Raw genomic sequence first — 9,833 nt, 5'->3', positions numbered from 1 at the left:
TTTGTCCACATCTTGAGCCTGCAATTGACCTGTGGAGCTTTACCACCAAGGACAGAACTCAGCTGGAGTTATCTTTGCCCAAATTTTCCAGAGGGGAAAAAATTCCATGTATCTGAGGTCATGTCCATAAAGTTTCACCCTGAAAGGAAACATTTGTATCAATTTAAGATTTTAAAAAAAAAAAAAAAAAAAAAAATGACAAATGTCTGAAAAAGGTCTTCAATGATACATGCACCTGAATTACCATTACAGCACCCATGATAGCACATAGTAAAGCATAATTCTCATTAAAGTCTGCCATTAAATTGGTACAGCCACCTTTTCCTCTGCTCTCTAGTCCTTTCAAAGTTGATCTACTCAATGAAAAAAAAAAAAAATAGTCTCATCAGAACTTCGACGAACCATGGCTTTCACTAATTTTTGCGCACTTGGGGCACTTTTTCTTTCAACGTCTTATTCAAAAACATGGACAGATTAAAACATGTAACAGTCTTGTTCTCAAAACTGAGAGAACTGACAGAAAGTCAGAGTATCACACCATTTCTTTTACACAAGCACATGAACATTTTTAAACCATACAAAAACGCATATATTCATATTACCTTAAATGCTTCTATTAACTGCCAGGTACCTCATGCCTATTCAAGAGGGCTTAATCCAGTGTCTCACTTTTGATCTAGGAAAAATGATTACAGCAAATACATATATTCCTTCAGTGTTGAGGCATCATACCTAACTGGTGGGGAAAAGCCGGATTAGCACCCCGTTGGGATGTAGTTACGGCACTGAGACTACCTTGATAGCCATTTTTCTGTGAATTGCTGACATCCCTCACCAGGCACGGCAGCAAAACATTTTTCAGTATTCTTCATTTAAATTCTTACGTGTACCTGGAAACATTGAGTTGAAAGAGGCTGTAGCTCCTCAGCGGTGTAGGCACCGCGCTCCCAGTCGCCGGCCCGGGCGAACTGAGGGGACCATCTGCAGGGCGAGGCGCGCCGGTCGCGGGGTGCTCGCAGGAGACCCACAGACCCGGGGACCGAGATTTAACTTCAAGGAAAAGGCGCTCTCACGCTTTCTCTCAGAAGCCGAGCCACGTCGCACGCACGGCTGGCAGAGGAAAATGCTGACCTTTCAAAGCAGATTTCACTCCCACTCCGAAACTGTCCCCAGCTCCCCCAAGAGACACCACCTCGGGCTGAGCCGCCTCACAGCCCCCAAAACGGGACATCGGAACAAAGTACGACTTATCGGCGCATCTCTAAGGATTTTCCGCCTTCTTACACGACCGACGGAGGAAAGCGGTCCCCGCTACCACCGACCGCAACCCACCGCCCCCAACCCGCTGCCGCCCTCGGCCACCCCCGGCTTTCGGGGGCGGGCGCGGCCCCTCCCCCCCTGGGGCCAGCATTGCCACGGAGGTCGCCCCCACCCTCGCCGCCTGCCCCCGCCGCGAAATGGCCGCGGAGAAGCCCCGCCGCCCCCCTCGCGGGCTGGCGGGCGGGCTGCCGGCGCTGAGGGGAGGCGGCTTCCCTCAGGACGGGCCAGCGCCCACGGCAATGCCCGCTGCCGCCTACCTGCTGCGCGGCTGCCGGCCCGGCCCGGCCGTGCGGGGCGGAGCGAGGCGGGGGGAAGCCCCGCTGCCGCCTCCCTGAAAAGCCCGGGCAGCCCGTGAACGCGGCGTCGCTGCCGGCCCTCGCCCCGCCGCACAGGCAGCTCCGGCCGGCGAGGCCTCACCCTCCCCCGGCTGCCGCCCGCAAACCTGGGTGCCCCCGCGGCGGTGAGGTGATGTGGGCCGGGCCGGGCTGGGCAGGGCCGCCTCGCCTCGCCTCACCGCCCCGCCCCGCCCCGCCCCGGCGCAGGGCGGCAGGTGTCCCGGCGCAGGCAGGCGGTGCTGGTTAAACCCAGGCTGCGAAAAATGAGGCGTTTGAGCAAGAGCCACTTTCTGTTGAAAAAGGCGGGCGGTGGCAGCAGGCGAGGCGGCCGCCTCGCTTCAACCACCGGCTGACCCCGCCGCCGGAGCCGCCATCCCCACCCCGCCCTTCGCCGCCGCGGGCCGGAGGAAATCCGCCAAGTAAGGATTGCAAGATTTGGGGTGACCGACTCTTTCTTCTTCTTTTTTTTTTTTTTTTTTTTTTCCCTCCCCCCTGTAGTACGGGCAGCTGCAGACTTCCCCAGCTGAAGAGACCGTGTCACTGCAGGAGAAAGATCCCCTCAAGGCTATGGAGCCTGTTGGCAGGAGCATCTCAGGACATCAACACTTTTGCCGGCTTCTTCAACCGGCTACTTCGACAGCTTGCTCTAAATTCCCCAGGCGACCACATGCCACTGAGATACTTGCCTCTGAAGCTTGAACGTACAGGTTTAGTCCCGTTTAGCCCCTATGTTTTTACCGACAAACTTAACAGCTACTAAGTAGCCCTGACGTTTTTTAGAGGTTGCTCAGGCTGTGGCTGTTCTGGGAACAGTATGTTCGCGGTGTTCCGGTGTTTCCTAGTTCTCTGTTTTGCTCACACGTCAGGCTGGAGTCAAGCGTTCTTCAAAGTAGAAGTCCTTCAAATGTAGCGTGGTAAATACGGAGTCAGATATGCGTATTTTTAAGGCTGCATTGTCACTTACTTGTTGACCAACTACTAAAATAGTAAGGTAGAGGAAAGCTCTTTCTTAGGTTCCCCCCAAAGTAGGCAGCAATCGTGGACCTTTTAAAATTATCAAGGTAGCTATTATCGTTAAAAATACATCATAAACACATTTGCTAAGCAAATTACAAGTATTCTGCAAAAACTGTGGAGAATACTCCAGACATGTCCTGCTCCTTCCACCCTGATTTTTCATTCTACTTGTGATACTTCTTTCATTCCACACTCTGGTACTATTGTATTTACCAAACGGAAACACGTTCAACCATCCTGCCCACCATGTGGTAGCCACAGACAAGCAAAGATAAGAGATTATGCCCTGCTATGCCTGCATATATTGTCCTCTGTCAATGCAAGGTATGTAGTGCTGGCTGGATGCACATTGTAACAGCTCCATACATTGTGCTGTTGGGAGGAACACAGAACGAATTCATTCCTGGCCCAGCAAAGACAGCAGGATTTATGCTGTCAGCTCACTCTTCAGTCAGCAATTATATCGATATTTCATTTTGGAAATGTTTCTTACAAACTCACTGCATTAGGTCAAATAATTTTTATGCAAGAGTTCTAGTTTCTGTATTGTTATTTTGCACCACCACCACCATCTATGAGTTTAAATCTGATTATCATAAAGGCAAGTGAGGTGTTCCCTGATCTGCTGTATTACATTTTTCTAGAAGAACTGATTTTAAAAAGAATAAATTTTGAAGAATTCTGAGACATACACGTTAGAGGTTCTGCTGTATGCAATATTTTTTTTTCCTCATATCTTCATTATAATACCACTAACAGTGAAAAAATGTCTCTGGTATAAAATATAGCATTAAAATATTACCAAAATGAATAGGTAAAATTGGAACTATTCAATCATTCAACTATTCAAAGATTGATTCAAAGAAAAACTACGTTATATGAAAGCTGAAGGAATATCACCTGAAATGACTGTTTCATGAGACAACAAAATATACAGAATATGGCAGTCACGAGACAAAAATTGCATGGAAGAGCAGAGAAGTGGGTTGTCTGAGGAAAGCAGACATTGACCCCAGTCTGCTTGAACACTTGATGTGGTCACCAGGAACACCTCAAAGCAGACCAAGAACCACCAGCTCCAGCAATGAAGGTGATGCTAAACAAAGAGTTTTCCAGACAACCTCCTGATCAGATTTGTGCAGTGGAATTTACCTTTTTTGCTTTAAATCTACACAAACATTCAGAAATATTTTGTCTCATAAAGCTCCAAGGTAGAATGATCTGTTGTAATTAGCACAGGGAGGGCTCTAACACAACTCGTCAGTGCCCTCTTTGAAAGTGGATTGCAGCAGAGCAATGATCACGGCATGGCTTATCTTTCTGTGACTAAGGAGCTGTTCAAAGAAGGCTACTTCTGTGCAAATGAAGAGACTGGACTTGGAGGTAGCATTTGGTATATTACATTTTTCCAAAATGTGTTTGCTAAATAAAGTATCACTGCAAAGTCCTTTTTCCATCAGATGGCTGTATGCATCTGCTTTATTTATTTGATAAACATTATATAACCAATGAAGGAAGAATGTTATAATTCAATCCTTTTGACTTATGCATAGAAGGAAATCAGAGTGAGAGCATTCACTGAGGCAGGGATGGGATAGAAGTTGCCTGGGATGAATTTAGACCATTGCCTTTCATTACCACAAACCTCTTGTTTTTCTACATCCTCCAGTAGTTTTGTTCCAGCTTTCAAGATCACTTGTCTTCCCCAATTGATAATATTGACAACTTTCCCTTTTCACATATATTCATCTCCTTTGGGCATATGCATGTGGCTGTATTAGCATTTTTGTTTGGATGACAAGAGCACTTTTAAAGCTGATCTCCCTCTCAACCCCATCCCCAACATTTTGTATCACCAAACAATCCTGGAGCCCATGAAGCAAATTCCTTTCAGAAGAGGCAAGACTTGAAGACAAACTCCAACTACTTGGGCATGCTGCCAACAGTACCTGACAGCACTTAGTCTGAAATAAAGTCTCTTGAAACATGCATTGTGTGGACACCAGGTCCTCCACAAGTGACTTAACCTGCAAAAATCAAGGCAACGCTTGCCCTGAATTTTTTTAGGGCAAATGACAATGACAAGCAAACATGATTGCTACTTTTGTGAAGGAAATTATAGAATTCAGTAACCTTGTGTTTTCCTGGCTCCTGGTAAATCATCCCTTCTACGTGAAAAGAGACCATAGTCACACCGTGTCTCTAAGACATCCGGAAGTATATTTAGGGCAAAACTGTGTGGTTTATAGCCACAATCTTATTTTTTTGTTTTGGCTGTAACTTTTTCATCTGAAACTGAACAGGGCAAATAAAGACATAACAGGATTTTAAAGCCCTTTATGTATATTTTTCTGCTATTTCTACTTTAAGCTTTTTTGCACAAGATAACTTTAATGAAGACATTAAGAATATTGTTGTATGTACAAAACTTTTAAAGCTACAAGAAAAAATATCAAGAAATGTAATTGTCGGTAATTATTTAGATACAGTTAAAGCTGCATAAAACCAGGCTGGTTTGATACCTATCATCCCAAACCAGAATCCTAGGAAAGTCAAGGCCATCTAAATGTGCTTGCGGTGCTGAGAATGTGTAATTCAATTTTATTGAGCAATCCCACTTTCAGTTTTAACACTGAGCAACTAGATTAGCATTTACATCTTGCAGACATCTATCTTACAAGAATGGACTTGTAAGTGTGGTAATCAAACATGTTGCAGTTACAAATTGTTCACCAGTAGAGCACAGGAAGCAATTTGTACTTCTAGCAGGTTTCTAGTAGAAAAGCCAGGCACACTTTTTATGGCAAAATCTATCTTCTTTTCCCCCAAAGAAAATTATTCATCGGTTTTCATGCTTCCAACAAATTTACTTTCTCCTACTTTACCTGCAGGTTGGAAGGCTTAAAACTCAGGTGGGAGAATCTGTCTTGGCAAAAAACATTAGAGAAATCGGACATGGGACTGACTGGTCAACAAAGATCTGTTTTCAAGTTCATAACCGTGAGCACTGGCAAAAGTCAGACAGAGTTTAGTTTCACAAGGTAAATTAAAACATTAATAAAATATTCTTTAGCTATAAAAATGACCAATGAAATAGGAATTCAGTGCAATCAGAATGAGCAAAAGAATTACATGTGGCCACAAAAACACATTAATCCTCTCATCTCCTTTGAGAAAGGTAATGGCAACTATGGGAGGAGAAGGCAGCAAGGCTAACAGAAATAAAGATATGACCCAGGAAATTACAATAACTAAGAAGAAAGCAAAATTCTTAAGTGCATATTTCATTCAGGGAGGCCAAGCAGTTTCTATCCTAAATTCCAAAGTAACTGTTGTATGAAGTTGCAGGCCCCAGTAGCTAGTGATCTTGCAGCACGGTACGAGCTTCTACAAGAGGTAATACCTTTCTTTGGGCCACCTAAAATAGTTGGAGGAACAGACAAGCTTTTCTGCAGAAAAAAACATTATACAGTATCAAACACTTGATTCTGTTTTTAAAGGTATTTATTATACAATTGGAGAACAAAAAATCTTCTATTGAGGAAGAAATATTCAAAAACAATCAGGCTGTAAGCTGCAGGGTATGCAAAAACTTTCAGAAAGATTTAGAAATGTTAAAATAGGAGTGGAAAATTGGAAATGGAAAATACAAAAGCAATGTTGCAGCGTTCGGTTACATCATATTAGTCTGTTGTTTTGTTTGAATATACTTATCACCTTCATCTTGGAAACTGATTAACATCGTAGAGCAGTGGAAGCTGAGTTATATTCCAAAACCAGAATTGCAAGGCTGACTGGGAAGCCAGCTAGCAAAAGATGACAGCAAAGATTCTTGAAAAGGGAAGAGCCAAGGTGTGGCAGTAGGTACTGTCATGGAGGGAACTCACCAGGGGACCAGCCATTGCCTTCATATCGATGTTTTCATTAGTGCTGTCAGCACAAAAAAAAAAAAAAAGGAACTTTTCCTATGTAATTTACCAATGGCACAACAGTTGGAAGAGAATTATGTGACCCAGAGGCCTGACTCATAACGATGTTTACTGATGCGCTCCTCATGCACTCAGAAATTACACTTTTTTTTTTTCTTTTTTAACTTGCCATCCAGAATCACAGACTAAGGAGAAGAATTGGGTGTCAAGATTCCCATGACTTACCAGTATGTTATATCTGTTAAAAAAAAAAAAAAAATAGCAAATGCTGTCTTAAATCAGGTGAACTATTTCCAGTAGAGTTAGAGAAGTACCTAAGGCACCTGTAATGCACTGATGCAAGTGTTCATTATAGATCCTGGTGAGAAAGGCGCTCAGATTCCATGGGATATTGATTAAAATTTGGTTTGTTGGAGATAACCCAAGAAGGTAAAAGGAGATAGCACAGATAATCTTATGTCTTTTCAGGTGCTGGGAACCCAGAGCTGTGCAGCATTGGCCAGACCTTTAGTCAGGGCATGGCATACCACGCAAATCCCGTCTTTGGGGAGATTTGCCAGCACTGAAGCCTTTAGAGGTTTTACGAGGTGTCCTTAGAAGAAGACAACTCTATTCATCATCTCTACTGTCAAGCAAAGGATGTTGTATGAAAACTGGCTATTTCTCTTCAAGGTAAGCTGAGACATGCAGGTGGAGTCATTACCAGGTGCCAAGTGGGAGCTGCCTGCAGGCTTCTCCATTAGGGTGAGCTGGCTCAGGTTGTCCTGCAGCCACATGGTATGTGCAGCACAGCTCAGGCCTGCAACTACTTGCATCAGCTCTCACTTGGATGACTAACTCCTCCATGCACACGCATGTTCTGTTTAGGACCCTGACATAGACCACAACACTGTTCAAGGTACTGCCCCACCTTCAGCTGAAATATTGTGTGCTGTCCTGGTCAACATGTTAACAAATTTGAAGAGACTTCTCATGGGAGGAGGACTACTAGGACAGTAGGGAAAATGAGAAGCTTACCTTCAGGAAGGATTGAGTTAATTTGGTTTGTCTAGGTTAAATTGAAGACAGACTACAACTGCTGTCTATAAGTGATACATCCAGTAGATACCAATGAAGGAGAATATGTCTCAGCTGTCAATTAATATATTAAAGCTACAAATTTATAAGTTTCTAAGAATCAGATCAAATGAGATTCTTGAACAGCAATAATGGTGATGAAAAACCTGTACTCGGCGCTGGTGAGGCTGCATCTGGAATACTGTGTCCAGTTTTGGGCCCCTCAATACAAGAAAGACATTGAGGTGCTGGAGCGTGTCCAGAGAAGGGCAGCGAAGCTGGTGAAGGGTCTGGAGCACAGGCCTTATGAGGAGTGGCTGAGGGAACTGGGGTTGTTTAGCCTGGAGGAGAGGAGGCTGAGGGGAGACCTTATCGCTCTCTACAACTGCCTGAAAGGAGGTTGTAGTGAGGTGGGTGTTGGTCTCTTCTCCCATGTAGTTAGCGATAGGACGAGAGGAAATGGGCTCAAGCTGCGCCAGGGGAGGTTTAGGTTGGAAATTAGGAAAAATTTCTTCATGGAAAGGGTGGTCAAGCATTGGAACAGGCTGCCCAGAGAGGTGGTGGAGTCACCATCCCTGGAAGTGTTCAAAAAATGGGTAGATGTGGCACTTCGGGACATGGTTTAGTCTAGTCTACCCTTGACTGGCTTAGAGTAGACTTGGTAGTGTAGGTTAATGGTTGGACTGCATGATCTAAAGGTCTGTTCCAACCTAAACGAATCTATGATTCTATGATTCTATGATAAATCACAGAGAGAACAATGTAACTGAACACCTGAAATGGGAATGAACTAGCCAAGGGGCAGAGAAAGCCCCTTCCCATCTTGTGTTTCCCAAGTTCAGGCCTTCTAGGTGCTGTATATACATTGCACAGCTATATACATTGCACAGTTATATACAACCAAGTTCTTGGTCACAGACAAGGAACAAAATGCGTTTATAATTACATACTCATGACACTCACTGGCAGAAAGTTGTGTCTAGGGGGGCTTGAGATGAAGCCCTCTAAAAACTGGAGGGCAGAGTGGGTTACAATTCAGCTGGTGAAGAGAGAACATGGGAAAGTCCAAACAAAACTCTGCCATGAGGTTGTCTCCTGCAAGTCTTCACAATTGCTTACTTTGTTAAAAAGTTCTTAGCAGCCGCAGGAGTGTATACCGCACTTTATCTGTGTGATTATGCAAGCATACCCCCTTTCTTCAGGCAAAGATGACAGGGGGTTTAATGCCAAGGCACAACATCAGTCTTTAAAAATGTGAAGAGTAATATTTCCATCTTGCAACAGTTAAAAATGCCGGTGCAAGGAGTCCTGTGACCAAGCAACCACGAGAATTTTAAGCTAAACCAGCAAAGGAAAAGAAAGACAAAATGATAGTATTGCATTAGTTACTGGAACTTTCAAGCAAATGCAAGAAATTTAGGTGTCCTTAAGCTGCCTGAAGGAATTTCTCTGGGCAATTTGTAGAGTCAAATCTCCCACTTGTGGTGGGGTTTTTATTATTTAAAGCTAGTCAAGGAATTATTCCAGCTTCTTTGTAAGAACTTCACTATAGGTCATTAAAACATGTGAGCTTCAGTAGAAGCAAAGGAACAGAGTGTTTCAGTTCACTTACTTGGAAAAAAAGTCTTAGAATCAAGTGTTTGATACAACTTCAATGCATTCTTTCTATAGTTATTCTGAAATGCATGACTTAAAATTTTCTGGTTTTCATTAATATTCCTTCTACGAGTTCAGTTCTCCAAGTCTCCACATAAATTGTTCTCAGACAACCAAATGTATCTACATTTTCCTTTAAAAAAAACCAAACCAAACAATTAAAAATATAAGCTGAGTGGACAACTGATGCTCACTAACCTGAATACAAAGAAAAAAAATCCAAATCTACAATAAACAATTTTTTTTTTTTAAGTCAGATTAAAAACAATTTGCATACTGGTGCTACCTAAGCACCAGAACCTAAGACAGAACCAATGGCATTTATGTAGTTCAGTGTTAAAGAAACACTGAGAAAGCCCAGCACACTCTAATCTGAACGTTTGCAATCCTTTAATCCTACATGCCTAACCTAGGGTTTCTGTGCACAAACAGGAGCATCCTAGTACATGTAGCTCCTGTAGAAGGTTGGCCAAAATAATATGTAACACACAACCTAAATTACTCATGAGTAAGTTCTCAG

This window comes from Pelecanus crispus, chromosome 1 (genome assembly GCF_030463565.1).
Source record: "Pelecanus crispus isolate bPelCri1 chromosome 1, bPelCri1.pri, whole genome shotgun sequence".
NCBI classification, from domain to species: domain Eukaryota; kingdom Metazoa; phylum Chordata; class Aves; order Pelecaniformes; family Pelecanidae; genus Pelecanus; species Pelecanus crispus.
Note: the sequence above shows the minus strand (reverse complement) of the source record.